The sequence below is a fragment of the Cervus elaphus genome, chromosome 5, assembly GCF_910594005.1.
Source record: "Cervus elaphus chromosome 5, mCerEla1.1, whole genome shotgun sequence".
Lineage (NCBI taxonomy): Eukaryota > Metazoa > Chordata > Mammalia > Artiodactyla > Cervidae > Cervus > Cervus elaphus.
In genome coordinates, this window is record NC_057819.1 from 14,222,180 (window position 1) to 14,246,043 (window position 23,864).

A 23,864-nucleotide genomic window follows, 5' to 3' on the forward strand; every position below is an offset into this window, starting at 1 on the left:
AATATGGACGCAATTCATCACTCCAAGAAAGCCCTGCTATCAGACACAGATGCCGTCAGTTAAATAAAACAGACACTAAGACTTGCCAGAAAGATCAACCCAGAAGCAATTTGCTCGTTTGCTGATCATCAGTGGACAGTAGGATTTTGGGGGCCCACCAACAATTTATGTCTTTCTGCTGATTTTTGTAACCTGAATTACATGTTCCTTTTTGCATCCAGTGGGGGAAGGATGACTCAGGAATGGGTTGAGGTGATTTCAGTGGCTTTGTCCATCTGTGATTTTAAAATGTAAAAGAAAGAAGTTGAACACCGAAACAGTCACGGGATTGGGACTTCATTGTAGAGGGTCCAGTCATCCCGGTTTGCCTGGGACTGAGAGGCTTCAGTGCTAGAGCCAGGAGAGGGTTGGTTACCCCATTTATGTCCCCTTCCCGGGGTTCCCAAGTGTGAGTATCGGTCAGTCCCAGTAGGAGTAAGAGTGGGCAGAGGCTGGCTTTCGGCTTTCCCATTAGAAATTCTACCTCCCCCCCATATGGCGAAACAGACTGTGAACCCATTAGCAGCAGGAATGTGGGGGTCACGTGAGACGAGTGTAGGGGAGCTGCACACACTGGTAAACGTGCAGGGAGACCTCTGATAGGTGAAGGTGCGGGGGTGCGAAAGCTGATCTTGTACAGATTGCTTCTAACTTCCCAGAGAACTCTTGATGGAAAATTGCAGAGCCCGGCAACACTTTGCAGCTTCCAGAGTCTCTGCCCTCCCCACCCCCGCCAACAGGTATCTGATCATGTTTTATAAACTAGGGCAAGAACGCACACTAGATACTTAAAGTGCACATCATTCTACCATTTCAGCTGTTTCCACTGCTTCTGAGATTTTTGTATATAAATATCTCTGCGTGTGCGTTTGTGTGTACATTTCTTGACATATTTACGAAGTCCCAGTTTGCCAACCTTCAGGGCATAATGCAAGAACTATTTTTCATCCTAATCTGCTGTAATGACATGTTTTATTATACTATTTCAGCTGTTTCCATTGCTTTCGCTGTTTCATGTTTTATGTATTTTAACTAATGCTTTAATTTTAGGACGTTGTGCCCTAAGGTGGTTTCACAAAGGCTCACTTTGGAAAAGCGACGGGGATTCACAGAGATGGCCGTTGGAGGCTGTACCCACACACAGCACAGCACAGAAGAAAGAGGGTCTGAACACGGGGCAGGAAGCAGACACACTGGAAGGCAGAAAGGGCAGGTCAGTAGCTGAAGGGCCGAGCGTCCATAACACCAAAATGTAAGGGGAGCCTGCACTCTCTGAGGACTTCTGCCCCAGTTGGCACCTGGGAACCCCCTGGGTTTTGGACAAAGCAGGATGGTTGGTCACCCTACCAAGATGGTGGGTTTGATGCTTGAATATCCTGGTTCTTAGCAGGTGGGGGGCTTTTGGTGTGACATAGAAAGAGCCTGGAGTTTGGAATGCCTTCTTAGTTTCAAACCCCAGCTCTGCCCATGCTTTAATAGTCATTTGAATCTGAGGAAGTCACTTAAGCCCTCGCTAAGCCTCAGTTTCCTCATCTGAAAAATGGAGATGGGAAAGTATATTGTGCAGAAGTGCTGTAAGGGATGGAGGAAGTGATGTGTGATCTATGCCTTGTACATCATCTCCTGGTTCCCTGACCTCACAGTGAGGGAGCCACAACAAATGCTCAAAATCCACGTCCCATGGCAGGCCACCATCCAGACCTCCCAGACTTGGGCACCAATGTGTCCCCACAGCCTGTGCAGACCCATTGGCATAATAAAAAAGGATGGTAATAATTATAATATAATAATTATAAAACAGTACATTTTTAGTTCGCCAGGCTCCTCTGTCCATGGAATTCTCCAGGCAAGAATACTGCAGTGGTTGCCATTCCCTTTTCCAGGCGGTCTTCCCAACCCAAGGATCGAACCCGAATCTTCTATGTTCTTTACCATCTGAGCCACCAGGGAAGCTCAATAACGGTAATAATTACAATTACAAAACACTATATTTATATTATAAAATACTTTATCATCATAAAATATTACAGTAATCATGGTGATGTCCAGGCCCTTGTCTCTCTAGATTCCTACTAGTGGCTTCTTTACTGACTTAATGGTAGCATCTGCTCATGCCTGACATGAAATGATGGAAAGTTGGTGGAAAGTCTGTTGGTCAGAGAAGTCTCCGCTGTCTTGCTCACCCCGTCTGGATAACAATAAGCCAACGTGTTTCAGACCCTGACAATGTACTACCACACTGAATTTAACTTAATTAACGGGGTCCCAGAAGCATCTTCATTTCTGTTTTCTAGATGATGGGTAAGCAAACTACAGCCCCTAGGCTAGCTGCCCGCTTTTGTAAATAAAGTTGTACTAGACACAGCTATCCTTGCTCATTTATGTGTGTCCACGGCTGCTTTCACACTACCGCGACAAGGTTGAATAGTTGCCGCAGAGACCGAACGGCCTGCAAAGGTATTTACTATCTGATCCTTTGCAGAAAAAGTGTGCTGGCCTCTGTAAATCAAAGTAAAGACCTGAGGTTCAGAGAGGCCTAGCAACTTGCCCCAGTTCATTCAGCCAGCCGAGAACAGCCCTGGGGCTCAAACCTGAAACCCCAGCCTTCAAGACAGCCAGGCTCTTTCTATGCCGCAAATGCTATCCTGGCTTTCTTCCAACTTCTCGTCCACAGACGTCCCCAGGTGCTTGGCATCAGGCCACACATAGCAGAGGCTCTCTCTTGCTTAGGTTGGGGGCCAAGTGCAGCAGCTGATCACAAAGTCACCTGAACTCAGGTGTGAGCACTTTAGGCACATTGGGGCCCAGAAAAATGGGAGTGGGCTGGAGAAGATTTTTTTTTTTTACAGGATAAAAATACATTTGATAAAGAATCTCACCTCACCTGCCGACTCATTTTCCAAGCAGTTTACAGATAAACCCGTGGTGCCAAGTGAATCAGTCTCTGCTTAGCTGCTCTGCTGTTTCCAGTTTCAGAGGGGCCAGACCCAGCACGGCTTGCAAGGGGCAGGGCCTTCCTTGGGTCTGGAGACCGCCCCTCAAAGCAGGAGACAAAACTCCTTCCCACGTCCCAAGCCAAGCTCCTCTATGTCCCCCTCCCCTGCCCCCCAACCAGCACCCACCTTCCCCATTTCAACCCTGCAGCCTCCCCCTCCCTGCGTCTCCAGGGGTCTGCTTCCCCACCCAGCCCTGGGAGCTCTGTTTCAACTGAGATACAATTACAGATCACGGTCCTTTTCTTCCTCCCTTTTTCTTTTTAATAAAACTGTTTTGTGTCTCCACCGCTCCCCCTTCCTGCATTCCTCCCATCTTAGTCTTCCCCTCTCCCCCTCCTGTAGGAAATGTCTTGGATTCTCTCACTGGGGTGTAATGGTTAAATTGCTACCAGCTGATTAAACAGCAGAAGTTGAAGCTGTAATCCTTGGTGTTCAGGAACCCAGGGAAGCAGAGACAAGGGCCCTGACCTGCTTAGCCCCCCTGACCCCCTGCCATGGGCCCGCCCTAGCTTCGCTCTTTTCATTTGTCCCAGGCTGATAGAATCCTGGGGCAGGGGGTGCAGGGTGTGGAATGGGGCTGGGGGAGGAAAAGGAGAGGAGAGGCAGAGACAGGGGAGGGAGGTGATGCCTACCCAGTCCTGGCCCAACCTCGAGGAATGTCTGTTCCTATCTCTGTCCCTTCTCTGCCCCCCAACAAGCCACACACACACACACAAACTGACACACATACATGCAGACATTCTCACATACACACACTCATGCTCACATACACTCAGACCCCCCAAGCCACACACATACCCTCAGACACACACATATACACACTCACACACACATGCAGACATTCTCGCATATACACACTCATGCTCACACACACTCAGACCCCCAAGCCACACACATACCCTCAGACACACACACACACATATACACACTCACACACACATGCAGACATTCTCGCATACACACACTCATGCTCACACACACCCAGACCACCAAGCCACACACATACCCTCAGACACACACACACACACATATACACATTCACACAAACATGCAGACATTCTCTCATACACACACTCATGCTCACACACACCCAGACCCCCAGTCACACACATTTACACACTCTCACCCAGGCGCTTTCTCACTCTCTGCAGAATGCAGTCCAGGTGAAGGAAAGGACCCACCTTCCTTGCCCCTCCCTCCTCCAGGGAACACTGTCTCCCCACCTGCCCCACCCAGGAGAGGATGGGGAAGACAGAGAAGAATGAGCTGGGAGGGAGGGGTCAGGGGAGAGGGAGGAGGAGAGCTTTTGGGGATGGGCCCACTCAGGTTGGACCCTGGCTCTGCAGGAGCCCAGGGATTTCAGGATAGCCCTTCTTCGATCTTCTCTGAGCCTTGTTTGCTGACTGGGGGTGACAGCCACCTCACAAGGCAGCTATGAGGATGAAGCAAGTGAATACAAAGCATCATGCCCAGCCCGTCACAAAGCCCATCTCATCTCAGATGGCCTGGGCTGAGGGATGGGGTGCAGGGCAATCATTGTAACCTCATAACCTTCAAATACATTCACACCCTACCCCCACCTGCTGGCAAATAAAGCTGTGTGCCTCTGGGCTCCTTACGGAACCCCTCTGACCCTCAGCTCTTCCCCTGCAAATCGCCATCGTCATGCTCTCCTCATGGGCCTGTGACAACTGGATGTGACCTTGCACAAGCCAGGCCAGGTTCCCAGGAGCCAGGGACCCCTCAAGGGCGTCTCTCTGTTATGGGTGGTGTGGTTACGAGTGACGTGGTTGTGGACTCAACGTCTGGGTGAAGAAGAGCAGGGGGCAGTGAGCCTCCTTGGGAAAGTTTATTTCCATGGAAAGTGCTGTTCAGATGAGGGGAGGATCCGGCTTGGACTCACCCTTCCCCACACTTACTCAGAAATCGAACAGGAGAGCCCCAGGGTGAAGAGGGAACTGGCAATCAGCACTGGGAACATCTGCCCCTTGTCCAAATACCCTTGGAAGCGTCCTTTCTCTTCCCTTGGGGGAAAGAAAAGCCTCTGTCTTAGGGTTCTCCAGAGAAACAAACTCTGTCTGGAGACACATGTCTCTGTCATTGTATCTATATAGGTAGTTCTGTATATAGAGATATAGATATGAAATAGATATCCTATATGTAGGATACACATAATATGTTGTTTAGTCGCAAAGTCATATCCGACTCTTTGTGGCTCCATGGACTGTAGCCTGGCAGGCTCCTCTGTCTATGGGATTTTCCAGGCAAGAATACTAGAGTGGGTTGCCATTTCCTGCTTCAGGGGATCTTCCGAACTCGGGGATCGAACCTGTGTCTCCTGCATTGGAAGGTGGATTCTTTAGCACTGAGCCACCAGGGAAGCCTATACATGATATAGATCAATCCATATGTAGATTTGGGTATGCAGCCGGCCTTCCTTACCTGCGGACTTCACATCCCTAGATACAGAGGGTTGCTTGTATTCACTGTGCTATGTATGCCATTTTATGTAAGGAACTTTAGCATCTTTGTCAAGTGTTGTTGGTTTTTTTTGCCTGGAATCAAACCTGGGCCATGGCAAAGAAAGCCCAGAATCCTAACCAGTAGGCCACTAGGAAACGCACAGTGTTTGAAATTTGTATCTGTTGGAACCAAGCCCCTACATATATTTTAATGGACATTCATAAATATAGATCTGAGATAGATGTCACATAATCTACATCTATCTATATCTGTCTATCTATCTATTGAGAGGGAGAGAAAGAGATGTATTCCAAGAATTTGGCTTGCACAATTACAGAGGATGACAAGTCCCACAGCCCGCCATCTGTCAGCTGGAAACCTGGGAGAGCTGGTGGTGTAAGTTCCAGTCCAATCACAGGAGAAAACTGCGTCCAACTCAAAAACTAGCCGGCAGAGAGTGAATTCTCTCTTCCTCTGTCTTTTTGTTCTATTCGGTCCCTCAAGGGATTGGATATGGGAGGGCCATCTGCTTTACTCAGCCTACCCATCCCAATGCTAATCTCATCCTTAAACACCTCAGGGACACACCCAGAAAGTGCTTAACCAGATATCTGGGCACCCTGTGGCCTCATCAAGTTGACACATGTAATTGACCATCACAACCTCCAAGTCAGGGAGTAGGAGAGAGCGGAGGAGAAGGCTGCTAGAGAGCTGAGGGTCAGGCCCATTTCTGTGCAGTGGGGGTGACTAGTGTCCCCCCAAACCCACGTCTACCCAGAACCTCAGAATGTGGCCTTCACTGGAAATAGAGTCTCTGCAGACACAATTATCAGGGCTTCCCGGTAAGCTCAGGTGGTAAAGAATTCACACGCAATGCAGGAGACCCCTGCGTTGGTTCGATTCCTGGGTCAGGAAGATCCGCTGGAGAAGGGATACCCACTCCAGTATTCTTGGGCTTCCTTTGTGCCTCAGCTAGTAAAGAATCCGCCTGCAATGTGGAAGACCTGGGTTCGATCCCTGGGTTGGGAAGATCCCTTGGAGGGAAAGGCTACCCACTCCAGTATTCTGGCCTGGAGAATTCCATGGGCTGTATAGTTCATGGGGTCACAAAGAGTCGGACACAACTGAGTGACTTTCACTTCAGACACAGTTAAGCTAGAATTGAGATGAGATCACAGCCGGTTAGGTTGGGCCCTACATCCAATGAGAATATCCTTACAAGAGATAGAAAAGGACACGGACACAAGGACAAAGGCTGTGTGAAGACAGAGGGGGAGACTGGAGTGATTGCCACAAGCCAAGGGACGCCTGGGGCCACCATAAGGCGGGAGAAGCCAGGAAGGATCCTCCCCTAGAGCCTGGAGACAGAGCATGACCCTGCTGACACCTCGATTTGGAACTTCTGGCCGACGGAACTGTGAGACAATCATTTTCTGTTTTCACCCACCCAGTTGGTAATAATTTGTTAGAGTAGCCATAGGAAGCTAATACATCTTGCAAAACATGCACCACTGGTCCCATTTTACTGATGGGGAAATCGAGGCACAGAGAAGGGGAAAGTCCTATGTTCAAAATCACACAGCTGGCTGCAAGTGAGGGCAGCATTCAAACCCAGGTCTAATTCTAGGGCCTGGAGCCTCTACTGCTGAGTCCACCCAGAAGGGACATATCTGTGGGGGCTGTTTGGGGGGGGGGGCGGATGTGGTGAGAGATGGAAGAGAAGGTAAGCGCCGGCTTCCTGGGCTTCCAGCTCACAGGGAGCTGTGCTGTGGGGGGTCTGAGAGATGGAACCTGCTGTCTCAGGGGTCCTTTCCTAGGCTGAGAGTCCCTGGTGAGGTGGGGTGGGGTCTGAAAATTGCACCGGTGTAATTACGGGAGAAAGAAACTCTGGCCACAGCTGGTTTGACCAGAACATTCTTCCTGTGTAGGACCTACCCTGAACTTGGTGTGTGCAATAAGCTACTAAACCTGGGTGTTTACCTAGAGGCTGGGCTGAGGCAGGTGCCCAGGGCTCAGAATTCAAGGAGGCACTTGCTCACGGAGTCGTGCCAGGGCCCAGCCCCACAGTGGCAGGAACTTGAGCCTGAGTGAACTTCTTACATTTTGCCCAGTGCTTGCCTCACCCCCATCCTGCCCTGCCCCCAGGGGTAGGTAAGTTTTCAGAGAAACAGGGGGCATTCTTGGCTACTGGCAGCAAGTGGGCTTTGGAGCCACAGAGATCTGGGTTTCAATCCTGGCTTTAGCTGCTTACCAGCTAGGTGACTGTGGATGGGTCTATTCTCTTATTTGAACTCAGTTTTCTCATCTATAAAATGGGTATGATACATTAAAACCTACCTCAGGGGCTGTGGTGGGGATTAAATGAGAGTCTGCCCAAGAAGTGCTTGACACTCAGTTAAGACTATTGTTACCATATTTGCAGCTTCGAAAGAGGAAGTTGGGGGGTAGCAGTGGGAGTACCGGCTGCATCTGGAGGCAGATCAAAGGTGGCCAGCCAAGCTGACGAGTCGGTTGGGTGTATCTTCAGAGAGAACGATAACTGGTCATTTCTTGTTTAAGAAAAACCCGGGCTCAGACTGGAAGGGCAAGGCAGCCCGCACATGCAGCTCTTCAGGAATCTTCACAGCCCTTTACAGGAGTCACACTTCCCTGCCTCTTCCTCCTGTCTGGACCTGAGCCGTGATGCTCCTGTGGGCTCCTGTGGGCACCACCTCCTGGTGGGGGGTGCTGGAAACAAGAGTCCCAGCTCCCCCCAGTTTCAGCTCTGAGGACGTGAGCTGGTCATCTCCTGGGGTCCTGGTGCTTCTGTCGGAGACACAGAGGATGTTGGGCTGGTTCCCTGGCGATAAGGACAGGTTGGGTTGAACAACCGCATCTGTTCCTTATCCGGGCGACGGATCTTTTCTGAAGTGCAGCTCTGGCTGATGCCCTGCAGCTCGGCAGAGGTTCTTACTCCCACCACCCGTGAGTTCACAATTCTCCAGGCGGACGGTAGTGGGCTGCAAGTCCCCACAACGGCAGCCTGCCCCGTGAGGAAGGCAGAGAGGGCCTCACATCATTGACCTGCTCTCACTTTTCAAGCTCATTGATTTGCCCTCTTGACCCTTGTTCCCAGAGAGAGAGAGGAGAGACTTACATCCAAAGCAAGAGGCAGGCCCAAAGTTCCTATCTGGGTTTTTTTTTTTTTTCTTTTAAGGGTGGGGCTGCTCATCAGCCCGAAGCAACCCCCTCCCAATCTTCCAGCTCAAACTACAGCCTTCGTCTGCTTGCTTGCACCTGGCTTGAACCCAGCTCCTTAATCTGTCCCTCTGCTAGGCTCCCAACACTATGACGTTCACACTTTTCCATTAGCACAATTATCACATTCTTAATCAGCGTGTCTACCATTTATGGAGCTGTTACTATGTGCCAGGCACCGTGCTCAAAGCTTTCTTATGTTATCTCATTTAGACCTGGCAGTAACTCCAAGAGAAGATGATTATTTTATAGACAGGATGAGCTACTTGATCTAGCTCACCCACCCGGGGAGGCAGGATTTGAATGTTAAGTCTGTTTGACTTCCCAATCTGGGCCCTAAACCTCCCAATAAGCCATCCTGTACTTTGGTTACCTGCAGACACCTATGTTCCCTAGGGGCACGGGTATCCAACCTCTGGGCCGCAGACATATACCTTCTGTCAGATCAGTGGCAGCATTAGTTTAGAAATAAAGTGCACAGTAAATGTAATGTGCTTGAATCATCCCCAAACCATCCCGTCACCCTGGTTTGTGGAAAAACTGTCTTCTGCGAAATTAGTCCCTGGTGCCAAAAAAGTTGGGGACTACTGCCCTGGGGTATAAACTCTGAAAGACCAGAGAGACACGGCTATTATTTTTTCAAAATTATATAAACTTCCAATTAAATAAATTCTATTAGTAACAAAGGAAATAAGTATTCAGAACTCCTCACTTAATCAATTGACTGAATTACTCTACCATCTATGCTGTAGAGATTATTTACGTCTATTACTTCTGTACGGTGAAGATACTATATGGTATTTGCTACTATACATCAGTCTGCACATCTTTTCCCAAATCTGCATTCAGTGAACTCATATTGGTAGCTTGAAACTGGTCACAGTGAGAGACTCTGCACCACAGCAATTGGCAAATGCTGCAAATCAGAGTTTTCCTCCTGGGAGCCCATTATCAGATATTCACCTGAGCACCAGTGGTCACACACAACCTTTGTGATAGGTATTAATCATTTCCCTTGAACAGATGAAGCAGTTGAGGCTCAGAAATGCTAAGTGATGTGCCCAAGGCCAACTGCTAGGAAGTGATGGGACTACAGTAAGATCCAAGTTCATGCCATTTCCATTGCCATGATACACCTTCATGTCTCCTGAAGACAGGGAAAAAAAAAAAAATCCAGAAGCTCACTTTTCTCCAACTTACCTGATCTCCAGCTGCTGCCTTGTCTTTGGTGAATGCCAGCCATGCAGAAGAACTCTGATTCAGAGAAGAGTGGTAGATAAATCCTTGGCCTGAGAAGAAGGGAGAGAAAGAGACCAAAGAGACAAGGTCAGGGGTTTCCCTGGTGACTCAATGGTAAAGAATCCACCAGCTAATGCAGGAGACACGGGTTCGATCCCTTATCTAGGAAGATTCCACATGCCACTGAGCAACTAAGTCCATGTACCACAACTACCAAGCACAGGCCCTAGAGCCTGTGAGAAACAAGGACTGAAGCCCGCATGCCTTGAGCCTGTGCTCCGCAACAAGAGAAGCCACTGCGATGAGAAACCCATTCACCACAATGAGAGAGTAGCCCCCTGCTCACCACTAGAGAAAAGCCCATGTACAGTCTTGAAGACCATGCACGGACAAAAATAAATAAATAATAAAGAAGCAAAGTCAGGTTTTCAACAGACAGAAATCACGTTCCACTCACCTAAGCCTTCAAGAGCTAGTGCTAGGTTGGCCAATTAAAAGTCATTTCATCTCTAGAGTCCCTTTGAGGGTTATTTAAAGAAGACTTAACAATTAATCTCTCACTTATCCCAAGAGCAAAACAAGGTTTCCCACCTCCAATCTAGCCACTCTTTTCAAAACGGAGAGGTGTGGTGTTAAATTAATGTTATTAATTGCAGATTGCAATCGCAGAAGAACTCTGTAGACCTGGCATGGTGTGTTGCATCTTTCAGTTACACGTGTATTTTAGTGTAGACTCAAGGTCCCTCTTGTGAAAGAATCATGAGCTCAGCAATTAGCAGAAAAACCTGACACTCATCAGTTGGTAAATATCATTTGTTCTGTCTCTGGGAGGGCAGAGACCTCGGCCCGGATGCCCTGGAGAGATTGGATCCTTACTCCTGAGAATTATATCATCGAAGGCAAGCCTGTACTAAATGGCTGGAGAACAGTGAGAGAGGAAATGCAGATACTAAACAAATCTGGAGGGCAATTCAACGACTATTATCCGAGAGAGGAAACCTCAAACAACACTTAGAAATCATTCATATATACTTTTAAACTAGCAAAGTTAGCAAGGAGGGAAATAACTCCAGTGGAGGTCAACACTGGCTAGGATTTGGTGAACCAGACACTTTTCATTCAGGGTAAACAGTACAACCTTCTAGAAACAAGCCAGGTAGATAATGCTTATCCTGAACTTTGTGTTCACTACAAATGTCCTCAGTTGCTTTGCAGAAGCCTTTGCTACTTTGTCCATCTTGGACATGGAAACCACAACCATTTGTAACTTAGTCACAGAGGTGACATCCCATCACTTTTGCTGTATTCTGCTGATTAGAAGTCAGTCTTTAGGTTCAACCCTCAGGAGGAGGGGATTATACAAAGGTGTGAACAACAAGAGACAAGGATCACGGGGTAGGGTGAGGGGGTAAGAAGGGATCTTAGAAGTCTGTCTACCACACACTTGTACAAGCCAGAGGTGAAATCAGCTCCTCTTGAACTATGGTGGATAGACAGTGGAGGGAGAAATCTTCCAAGAAATATTGGGATGCTTTTACCAGAGGAAGGGTAAGTTTATATAATTTGTACAATAGTTTGCTATTTATTTAACAAGGGGCCAAGAGGCACATGGTCCCTCTCACAAAGAGGCACATAGTACCTCCCACTACTGTCAGGGCTTAACAGTGCCATCAGAGATCCTAGGTTATTTCCACTTTTTCACTCTCCCAGTTTCAGAATATCAATACTGTCTGTCCTCATGGTTGCAAGACAACTTGCCACAGCACCAGACATCACAGTCTCATCTGACAGTGTCAGATACGGATGAGAGAAAAAGGAGAAGGAAAGAGAGAAAATATTCTTAGGTAATTCTTTTCCCTTTGGGAAAGAAAATCTTTCCAAGACCACCCTCCCACAAGACTTCCTATTACATCTGTTTGAGTAGAACTAGGTCACCTTCCCATCTCTAAACCAATCATTGGCAAAGAAAAATAATACTGTGTTTTGTTTTTTCTTTTCCCTCAATTTAGGCATGACCCATTACTGGACACGCAGAGTCAGACCCAACTGAGCACACATGCATGCACTTTACTGGACCTAGACAGACTGCTGTTCTGAACAACATCAGGGGAATTTATCATGAAAGAAAAAATAAGGGGTCATTGGTGAGTGACCAAGAAGAGTGTTCATGACAGTAATGATGATTATCCTAGGCATGTTTTTCTGGCGACCTATAATCCACCAAGTCCCGGACTAAGCATTTCATATGCATTATCTCATGCGATCTTTGCAACCACCCTATGAGACAGGTTCTACCTACTGCTCATTTTTTATGGGTTGAATTATGTCCTCTCCAAATTCATATGTTGAAGTCCTACTTCCCCCAACCCCACCCCATCAAATACCTCAGAATGTGACCTTGCTTGGGTCATTGCAGAGATAATTAGTTAAGATGATGTAATTAGGGTGGACCCTTATCCAATCAATATAACTGGTGTCTTTCGAAAAGGGGGAAATTTGGACACAGAGAGAAGGAAGGCAACAGGAAGAGGTGCAGGGAGAAGATGGCCATCTAAGGAGAGAAACTTCGGACGGATCCTTCCCTACACAGCTTGCAGAAGCAAGCAGCCCTGTCGTCACTCTGATTTCCAGCTTCTAGCTTCCAGAACCATGTGACAATAAATTTCTGTTGTTTAAGCCACCCAGTTTGTAGTACTTTGCTATGGCAGTCTTAGCAAACAAAGATACCATTTTTACAGAGTAATGGCTGGGAAAGTTAAGTGAATTTCCCAAGCACTCATTCCAACCCAGGTCTCTCTGACCACAAAGCCCATGGTCCTAACCACAAATCCTGTATCCTGCAGGAATGGGGAACTGGAGAAAGTCTGAGTGGCCCATTGGAGCCACGATTCAGGTGGAATGTCATCACTGCAGAGATCAAAAAGTTCCTTTTCGTGTCTATTGTCAATCTCTTTTATCCCAGGCTCACAGCCTCTGGCCTGGTTTCTAGGAGACAGGCAGAACCCCTCCTAGAGGCCTCCTCATAAAACCCCCTGTGTGGACAAGAAGCAGGTAATTAAGTCCCTTCCTTTCTAGGACCTGTGGTCTTGGTCTTTGATCTTTCCTCGCTCTGCCCTGAAGCTTCCTTGGCCAATGAGGGAGGTGTGAGCAGGGTGTGAGGATGGCAGGGTGAGGGCGAGTGTCTAAGGGGACCCGGGACTCACCCAGAGCCGGGGGGACAGGGAGCGAGTGCTGGCTGAAGGCCTGACCTGCCACACATGATGTGGCCATGGCGACCCCCATCTACCCAGCCAGGGGCTGATGATGCTGTATCTAGCCGCCTTCTTTGCTCCTGAGATCCAAAGTCACCCGATAGTTGGACGCCTCTATGCACTTCCCTGCCTTCAAAAATGCACACATTTATTTACTATGTTTTTTTGGTTAAAAATGAAGAGAGAGGGAGAGTGAGAAGACTGAAAGCTGCTTCTTTTATCTCCAGTTATTACAAAGCTCCTCTTCCCATCCCAACCCTGGCCCCAGGGCCTCCTCCCTCACCATTCTCTACTCAGTTTGCAAGGCTGTTATTTCTGCCAAATGAGTCATTGATGTGGGAAAGTTAATTTATTTTGGCAGACTTCATCACTGCTCTGAGAAATGGACTGTGCACCTATTGCTGCAGAAGACACAGGTTATTGTGATGATTCATTCATTCTTCTCTGCTTTCCTTCATTCATTCATTCCCAGAGCACATGACCATCTCTCTCACAGATACACATGGGCAGACTCATGGATTGTTTTCTATCTCAGGGAGTAGATATGAGGCTTACATGAGGTCATGTATGTAAAAAGGCTTAAATAATAATAATAATTATAATAATAGCTAATCCTCATTTGAGCACTTATGTGTCAAGCTCCATGCTAAGTTGTTGTTGTTTTTTTTTTTTAGATAAATATGGCAATAAATCAAGCAGGCTTTATTTAATGCCTTTAATCCTGTTGTTGCTATCTGGGGCAGAGACGATGATTATCTTCATTTTGGAGATTCAGAGACTGAAGCTCAAAGGGGTCAAGGTGACCTGGTCACAGTCATTACAAGTCTCATAAGTGGCAGAGGGAAGTCACGTCCAGATCCATCTTATCATGACCCACATTTATAAGGTGTTGGCCACGTGGCAGATATTGGACTTATAACATGCTTCTCCGCTCCCAGTCCTCTTGGTTTTTCACAGGAACCTGTGACGTGGGGACTCTGATTAGCATCTCTGTTTTCCAGCTGAGCAAACCTCATTTTGGAGAAGCAGGGCAACTTGCATGAGGAGGCATGGCTATTACCCAGAAGAGCTGGGCAGAGAGTGTGCAGTGAGCGGAAAGCAGGCAGCCTGGGCTCAGAAGATGCTTTGCCCTCACTCTGAGCCGAGAGCTTGGCGCTTAGCACGTGTGTCCCGTTCTCATTGACCACACTCATCAGCAGCACCATCGACACTCCTTCTGACGTCTTTACCTGGTCCCAGGCACATGGGTCCTGTGACAGAGGTGGTGCTGTGTGCTCACCAAAACCCATGTCTTCATTCTTTGAGACACACAGATGACCCCAGCAGTGAACTGGGTTCATGCCACTGAATTCTGACCAAAGGAATGTGTGGTAAGTGACGAGGGTCACTCCCAAGCCTGGCCCTAAAAAAAAAAGCCCGTGATCCTCTATCTGCTGCTCAGATGCAGAGGATCTCGTGGAACATTCTGAGACCCTAGGGGAGGGTGGAACCACTCAACTGGAAGATGCCCAGGCCCCTGGGTGATTGCCTGAAGCCAAGCTCTTCCAACCTGAGCCATACTGGACTGTAATGGGGACCTCAACCTTCACTGGTGTATCCACTGAGATGGGGCTATTTGTTATAGTGGCTAGCCTATCCTTACTCATACAGATGTTATTGGAAGGGTTTTTGCTATAATGACATTCTGATCTAGCGTTTCCTTGGGAAAAGGCTCACCTCCACCAGAACTCAAGCTTCATAAAGGTAGAGTCCCCTGTGTCAAGTACAGGGCCTGACACACCTTAGATCTTCAGGAAATATGTCTGGAAGTGACCAAATGGACCTCCCATCTCAGAGGTCCTTGGACCACAGGGAAGCTTCCTGAATGGAGATGCAGGAACAAAGTCTTAATCATGCTACCTAATCCTCCATCCTTTCCCAATACTCATGCTAACTAACTACCCTTTTCCAACTCCTTGCATGTCCCTGGTAGAGTGCTGGGGAGACAACCCTAGCAGTAACATATAGAACCTGCTTGTCAAGTCTGACGTCATTCTACAAATATCAAGCTGACTTCATTCCATCCAATCTGGCTGTCAAATCTGGAAAAAGCCAACCAGAGTGGGCTCCAAGCTGCACACACTACATTCAGATGTTTACAGAAAACCAGTGCATGAGGATTTGCTCAAAAGCTAAATTTCCTCTTAGCCAAAGCCCAGAAATACCTTTTAAACCCTGAGCAAATAAGCCAGAGAAGAAGGCATTTTCCCTCTGATGGAGCCCTTAGAGCCTGGGAGATCTTCAATTTTGCAAGGAAGCAAGCTCACTGCAGAAAGGTGTGCTGCACAGCCGAGCCCTTCACCACCCACAACCAGCCCCTTCCAGAACTTTCCTTTTAGTCCCAGAGCACATGGTATGAATGGCCACAAGCCCCAACCCTGACTTCAGGCTGTCAACAGAAGCCCTGACATGCACATTTAGGTCCACTTGGAGAGATGCTGACTTGGAATAAAATTTAAAGGAGCCATTGTTTTTTTTAAACTTAACCAATCAAACAAAACCATTTCCCTATGGGGTGCTGAACTGAGTGGGATATATACGGAACAAAGCCTGCTACAGCCACCACTGACATGGAGAATACTGCCTGACATTTATCAAGTTCTTCTTGGAGCCAAGTGATGGCTTTCTACATAAACTTTGTTTCATCCTCACAACAAACTTCTGAGTCAGAAATGGCCATTATTACCTCTTCTACACATGCAGAAACAGAGAGGCAGAGAGTTTCAGTCACGGGTTCAATTTCACACAGCAAGAAACGACTGTCCCGGGATGCTCACTGAGCATGTCTGCAATTAGCCAGGTCTCAGCTCAAAGGCCAACTCAGCTGGGCCACATTATCTTAGGCAATGTATTCATTAAATAACCTCTCTGAGCATCTCAAGAATAGCAGTAGTACCCAGTTTATAAATTTAAGTGAGATGATACATGTGAACATTGCGAGAACGGTCATTTGGTCTTATGGCCATTCATCTTGCCTGTTGTTTTATTTGTAAAGTGCTATTCAGGCTGCTGCTGGTGGGAAGCAGGGGTCTGCTCCCATATCCAGATATGTCGGAGACCTTGGGGACCTGAGACCAGGAAGAAGCCAATTCCTGGGGACTAAGGGCTCTGGCAGCAGTGGGAAGAGGTAGGAAGTGGCCACAGAAGGGTGAAGAGAACTTGGCGGGAAGAGCAACGAGACCTTCAAATCCAGCAGCAAAATCAGTGGCCCCTAGATCAAGTATGATGTGGCCCTATTGGGTATGGCCACAGGGGTACCCTTTCTTTCTACCTATAGTAGGGAAGATGATGTGGTTGATCAAGAAGAGCATTGCAGAGAGAGAAAAGCCTGTGGACCACTGGGGTGGTCGGGGCAGCATTTAGGAGAAGAAAGGGGCCAGTTGAGCAGGAAGAAATAGGCAGTGTATGAGTTTTCTGTGGCTGCTGTACCAAATGACCACAAATTGCTAGCTTAGAACAAGAGAATTTTTTCTGTCTTTCAGTTCTGGAGGCCAGAAGTCTGAAATCAAGGAGGTGTCAGGCTCACACTCCCTCTGAAGCCTTGGTAGGAGGCCCCTTCCTGGCCTCTCCCAGCTGCTGGTGGCTCCAGGCATTCCTTGGCTTGTGGCTTCATCACTCTAGTCTCAGCCTTTCTCTTCACACGGCCTTCTCCTCTGTGTGTGTCTCCCCACCTTTTCTTCTCTTCTAAGGACACTTCTCATCTTCTCATCACTTCACATTTAGGGACACCCCCTCCCCTTAATCCTGGATAATCTCATCTTGAGATCCTTAACTTTATTACATCTGCAAAGACCCATTTTTCAAATAAGGTCACATCCACAAGTGGAAGTATCTTTTGAAGGCCACCATTCGACCTGCTACAGACTAAGGAAATAGACGGGTTCATTTGCTCCCTAAAACTTATCAGTCATGATTCCAAACATTGAAAAGCACAGAACGTAAAATAACAGACATCCATGTACCCAGAACTCAGATTTAACAGATGTTAACATTTTCCTGTAATTGCTCTGATCTCTGTCTTGCAAAAGAAAAAAATATAAAACACAACAAACACATCCCTTCTCTTCCTTCTTTCCTTAGAACCACAATCCTGAATTTGGTCTTACGCTCTCGTGCATATTGCTATACTTTCCTTGCATGTGTATGCAACTTTAAATAATTGATAGTAATAATTCCTGTGTGTTTTTAAAGTATTGCACAAATGCTATCACACTGTATCTCTATAAAAAGCTGAGGCTTTATAAAGATATAATTCACATACCATAAATCTCATCCTTTTAAAAGTTTACAATTCAGTGAAAGTGTGAAAGTGTTAGTAGCTCAGTAATGTCTAACTCTGCAACCCCATGAACTGTAACCCAACAGGCTGCTCTGTCCAGGGAATTCTCCAGGTAAGAATACTGGAGTGGGTAGCCATTTCTTTCTCCAGGGGATCTTTCTGACCCAGGGACTGAACCCCGGTCTCCTGCATTGCAGGCAGATTCTTTACTGTCTGAGCATTCAGTGGCTTTTAGTATATTCACAGAATTGTGCAACCATCACCACTATCTAATTCTAGACCATTTTCGTTACCCAGAAAGAAGATCATAATCACACCCTTGCCTTTCTTTTCCATCCAGCCTCTGGCAAGCATTAGTCTACTTTCTATCTCTACTAATTGGTCTATTTCAGTTCAGTTCAGTTCAGTCACTCAGTCATGTCCGACTCTTTGCGATCCCATGGACTGCAGCATGCCAGGCCTCCCTGCCCATCACCAACTCCCGGAGTCCACCCAAACCCATGTCCATTGAGTCAGTGATGCCATCCAACCATCTCATCCTCTGTCGCCCCCTTCTCCTCCTGCCCTCAATATTTCCCAGCATCAGGGTCTTTTCCAATTAGTCAGCTCTTCACATCAGGTGGCCAAAGTATTGGAGTTTCAGCTTCAACATCAGTCCTACCAATGAACACCCAGGACTGATCTCATTTAGGATGGACTGGTTGGATCTCCTTGCAGTCCAAGGGACTCTCAAGAGTCTTCTCCAACACCACAGTTCAAAAGCATCAATTCTTTGGCGCTCAGCTTTCTTTATAGTTCAACTCTCACAACATACATGACCACTGGAAAAACCATAGCCTTGACTAGATGGACCTTTGTTGGCAAAGTAATGCCTCTGCTTTTTAATATGCTGTCTAGGTTGGTCATAACTTTCCTTCCAAGGAGTAGGCGTCTTTTAATTTCTTGACTGCAATCACCCTCTGCAGTGATTTTGGAGCCCAGAAAAATCAAGTCAGCCACTGTTTCCACTGTTTCGCCATCTATTTGACTGGTCCATTTGGGACACTCCATAAAAATGGAATGCATGTGGCTGTTGGGTATCTTTAATTTAGCACAAAGTTAGAAAGGCTTCCCTAGTGGCTCATACAGTAAAGAATCTGCCTGCAATGCAGAAGACGCAGGAGACAGGGGTTCAGTCCCTGGGTCAGGAACATTCCCTGAAGAAGGACATGGCAACCCACTCTAGTAATCTTGCCTGGAGAATCCCATGGGCAGAGGAGTCTGGCAGGCTACAGTCCATGGAGTTGAAAAGAGTTGGACATACCTGAGCAACTAATACCAGTTTTCAAAGTTTATCCGTGTTGTAGCAGCAACAATACTTCCTTTTTATGACTGAATAATATCTTATTGTATGGAAGGACCATATTTTGCTTATCCCTACATCATCTGATAGACATTTAGGTTGTTGCCACTTTTTGGCTATTTTACGATGTTGCTGTGAACATTCATGTACATGCTTTTGTGTGGATGTATGTTTCAGTTTTCCTGAGAATGTATTTAAGAGTGGAATTACTAGGTCACACAGTAACCCTATGTTTAACTTTTTGAGGAACTGCTTAACAGTCTTCCAAAGTGGTTGTTGCATTTTGCTCTGCCCCAAGCAATGATGAGGGTTTCCAATTTCTGTGCATCCTTGCTAATACTTGTTACTGGCTATCTTGTTGATTATAGTCATCCTAGTGGGTGTGAAGTGGTTGTCTCACTAAGGTTTAGATATTCATTTTTCTGATGGTAATGACACTGAGCACCTTTTCACATATTTATTGGCCATTTCTGTATTTTCAGTTGAGAAATATTTATTCAACTCTTTTTTCCTATTTTAAAAAACTGGGTTATTTTTCTTTTTATTATTGAGTGGCAAGGGTTTTTAAAAATGCATTCTGGATACAAGTCTTTTATTAGTTATATGATTTGAAAATATTTTTTCCCTTTCTGGGGAAGAATGCACAAAAATTTTAAATATTATGTCCAACTTATCTATGTTTTCCATTTGTCACTTTATTTTTAACTTTTCATGTCATTTCTAAGAAACCACCATCTAATCCAGGGTCACAAAGATTTATGCCTGTATTTTCTTCTAAGAACTTTATAGTTTTAGCTCTTACATTGAGGCCTTTGATCCATTTTGAGTTAATTCCTGTAGATGGTATAAAGTAAGGTCCCAGATTCATGCTTACACATGTAGACGTGTTTCTTGTATGTGCCCCAGTACATTTTGTGGAAAAAATAGTTTTTTGGCCACTGAAGCATGTCTTGGCACCCCCGTTGAAAATCAATCAAATACAAATGTAAAGGTTGATTTCTGGACTCAGTTCTATTTCACTGACCTGTATGTCTGTTCATACACTAGTACCATACTGTCTTGGTTATAGTCGTTTTGCAGTAATTTTTGAAATAGGGACATGTCAGTCCTCGAAATTTGTTCTTTTTCAAGAGTTTTGGCTCTTCTAGATCTCTTGCATTTCCATCTAGATAGTAGCATCAGCTTGTCAATTTCTATGGAAAAGATGGCTGGAATTTCGATAGAGATTGCATTGAATATTGAATTAATACTGAGATTAATTTGAGCAGTACTGCCATCATCACAATATTATATTATGTCTTTCAACTTATAATCATGGGGATTCTTTCAATTTATTTAGGTCTTTGATTTTTTCAATGGTATTTTATAGTTTTTAATATTCAAATCTTGTACTTTGCTTAAATGTATCTCTAAGTATTTTATTTTTTTATGCCACTGTAAATGGAGTTGTTTTCTTAATTTTATTTTCAGTCTGTTTATTATTAATGTATAGAAATATAATTGATCGTTATATATTGATTCTGTATCCTACAACCTTGCTTAACTCATTTTAAAGTTCTAATAATTTTCATCTTTGTTTTTTGCATTTGTGGATTCCTTATGAATTTCTATATACAAGACCATTCCATCTGCAAATAGAGATAGTTTTACATCTTCCTTTCTAATCTGGTTGCCTTTTATTTCTTCCTCTTGCTTAATTGTCCTAGCTAAAACCTCCAGCACAATGTTGAATAGAAGTGGTGACAGTGGATATCCTTGTCTTGCTTCTGATCTTAGAGAGAAATTATTCAGTCTTTCATCATTAAGTATGAGGTTAGAACTGAGGAAACCAGATCTGAAAGAGACACGTGCACCCCAATGTTCATCGCAGCACTGTTTATAATAGCCAGGACATGGAAGCAACCTAGATGCCCATCAGCAGATGAATGGATAAGGAAGCTGTGGTACATATACACCATGGAATATTACTCAGCCATTAAAAAGAATTCATTTGAACCAGTCCTAATGAGATGGATGAAGCTGGAGCCCCTTATACAGAGTGAAGTAAGCCAGAAAGATAAAGAACATTACAGCATACTAACACATATATATGGAATTTAGAAAGGTGATAACGATAACCCTATATGCAAAACAGAAAAAGAGACACAGAAATACAGAACAGACTTTTGAACTTTGTGGGAGAATGTGAGGGTGGGATATTTCAAAAGAATAGCATGTATACTATCTATGGTGAAACAGATCACCAGCCCAGGTGGGATGCATGAGACAAGTGCTCCGGCCTGGTGCACTGGGAAGACCCAGAGGAATCGGGTGGAGAGGGAGGTGGGAGGGGGGATCGGGATTGGGAATACATGTAAATCCATGGCTGATTCATATCAATGTATGACAAAACCCACTGGAAAAAAAAAAAAAAAAAAGTATGAGGTTAGCTGTAGGGTTTTTCATAGATGCCCTTTATCAGATTGAGAAAGTTCCCTTCTATTCCTAGTTTTTGAGCGCTTTTTTTTTTTTAATCATGAAAGGATTTTGGATTTCGTCAAGTACTCTTTCTGCACCTATTGAAATGATTGTGTGGTTCCCCCCTTTATTCTATTAACACGGCACATTACATTGACTAGTTTTTTAGTATGTTAAACCAATCTTGCATTCCTGGGATAAATCCCACTTGGTCATGGTGTATAATCCATCTTATATGTTGCTGGATTTGGTTTGCTTTGTTGAGAAATTCTGCATCTATATTTACCAGAGACATTTCTACTAGACCATACTCTATTTACTAGGCCGTACTATAGTACGACCTGTACTTTTGGTGTCTTTGGTTTCAGTATCTTAGTAATACTGGCCATGGGAATGATTTCTTTTACTTTTCAGGAGAGTGTGTGAAGGGATCAGTCTTAATTATCTCCTTTCAACATTTTTAAAAATTATTCTTTACATGTGGGGTAGAATTCTCCAGTGAAGCCACTTGTGCCTGGGCTTTTCTTCATCAGAAGTTTATTAAATTACAGATCAAATTCTTTACATTTTAATGACAGTTTTTCAAATGTCTAGCATATGGTCTCTCCTAGAGAATGTTTCATGTGCACTTGAGAAGAATGGTCACTGATGTTTTGGGGTAAAGTGTTTCATAGATGCCTAAGAGGCCTGGTTGGTTTATAGTACTGTTCAAGTCTCCTATTTCTTTGTTAATCTCCTGCCTTTTGGTAAGTACTGTATTGACATCTCCAACTTTTATCACTGAATAGTCTAGTTCTCCTTGCAGTTCTGTCAGTTTTTGCTTCCTGCATTTCAGGACTCTGTTATCGCCTTGACTGACTGATTATCATTACAAAATGTCTGTCTGTCTCAAGTAGAGTTTTTTCTTAATGTCCATTCTGTCTGATATTTGTATAGCCATTCTAGTTCCCTTTTGGCTACTATTCACATGATACACCTTCTTCCATCCTTTTATTCTCAATATACTTGCATCTTTGCATCTAAACTGTTTACATAGACAGCATATAATTGGATTTTAAAAATTCATCCTGCTCATTTTTGCTTTTGAGTGGTGTGTTTAGTTTCCTGGTGGCTCAGATGGTAAAGAATCTGCCTGCATTGAAGGAGAACCAAGTTTGATCCCTGGGTCAGGAAGATTCCCCTGGAGAAGGGAATGGCTACCCACTCTAGAATTCTTGCCTGGAGAATTCCATGGATAGAAGAGCCTGGTGGGCTACACCCCATAGGGTCACAAAGAGTCAGACACGACTGAGCAACTAACACTTTCACTATAAGGTAGAGTTTAATGTAATTATGGATGAGGTGTCTGTAATTTTTCTATTTGTTTTCTATGAGTCTATGTCTTTTTCTTTAACCTCTATTTCTCTATCACTGCCTCCTTTTGTGTTAAATACACATTTTCCAGGGTACCATTTTAATTCTCTTGTTCTTTCTTTTGCTACATTTTTTTGAGTTAACTTTCTCAATGATTGTCCTGCAATTAACACCTTCATTTAAAACAATCTAATTCAGACTAATACTAACTTAATTTCAACAGTACACAAAAACTTTATTTCAATATAGCTTTTTTTCCTTACCCCGTCTTTGTGCTTTTGCTGTCTCACAACACAGTACACAGAAAAACTATATCTTTCACATTATAAGCCCACCAACACAAATTAATAGTTATTACTTTATGCCATTGTCTTTTAAATAACAAAGGAAAAGAAAAGTACTTTTATGCATTATTTTATATTTACCAATATAATTACCTTTACTTGTGCTCTTAATTGCTTTCTGGGATTCAAGTTAACGCCTAGGGTCCTTTAATTTTAACCTGAATGATTCTCTTTAGTATTTCTTGTAGAACAGGTCTCCCAGCAATAAATATGCTTCTTGTTTGTCAATGTCTTGACCTTCATTTTTGAAGGCTAGATATACTGGGTATGAAATCCTTTGTTCACAGTCTTCCTTTTGATACCTTGAATATGTCATCCTGCTGCTTCCCAAACTTGATGATTTCAGATGAGAAATCCATTGTTAATCTTAATGAGGTATGAGGTAATGAGTCACTTTTCTCTGCTTTCAAGATTTCCTCCTGGTCCCAGATACAGGTTCTTTGAGTTTACCCTACTTGGGGTTTGTTAAGCTTCTTCGATGTGCAGGTTAGTTTTTTCTTAAAACAAATTTGTGATATTATTTGAATATTCCTTCTTCCCCTTTCTCTCCTTTCTTTTGAGGACTCCCATTATACATTCGATGGTATACCACAGGTCTCTAAAGCTCTGTTCATTTATCTTCATTCATTTTTCTTTCTGTTGCTCAAACTGGATACTCTCAATTCACCTGTCCTCAAGTTTGCTAGTTCTTTCTTCTACCAACTCAAATCTGCTCAAGTCCCTCCACTGAATTTTTCTTTCTAATTACGGCACTGCACTTTTCAACTTCAGAACATCTATGTGGTTCTTTGAAAAGTAATTTCTATCCCATTATTGATATCTCTG

The 23,864-nt window shown here is 44.8% G+C and overlaps 1 long non-coding RNA gene across 1 annotated transcript in view; it reads right to left on the reverse strand.

The window, feature by feature from the left end:
- The window catches only part of LOC122693854, a 115,294-nt gene that overhangs the window by 61,634 nt on the left and 29,796 nt on the right, over positions 1-23,864 (reverse strand). Inside the window, exon 2 of the long non-coding RNA XR_006341041.1 lies at positions 9,936-10,024. This is a non-coding gene — a long non-coding RNA (uncharacterized LOC122693854). The remainder of the gene's footprint in view (positions 1-9,935; positions 10,025-23,864) is intronic.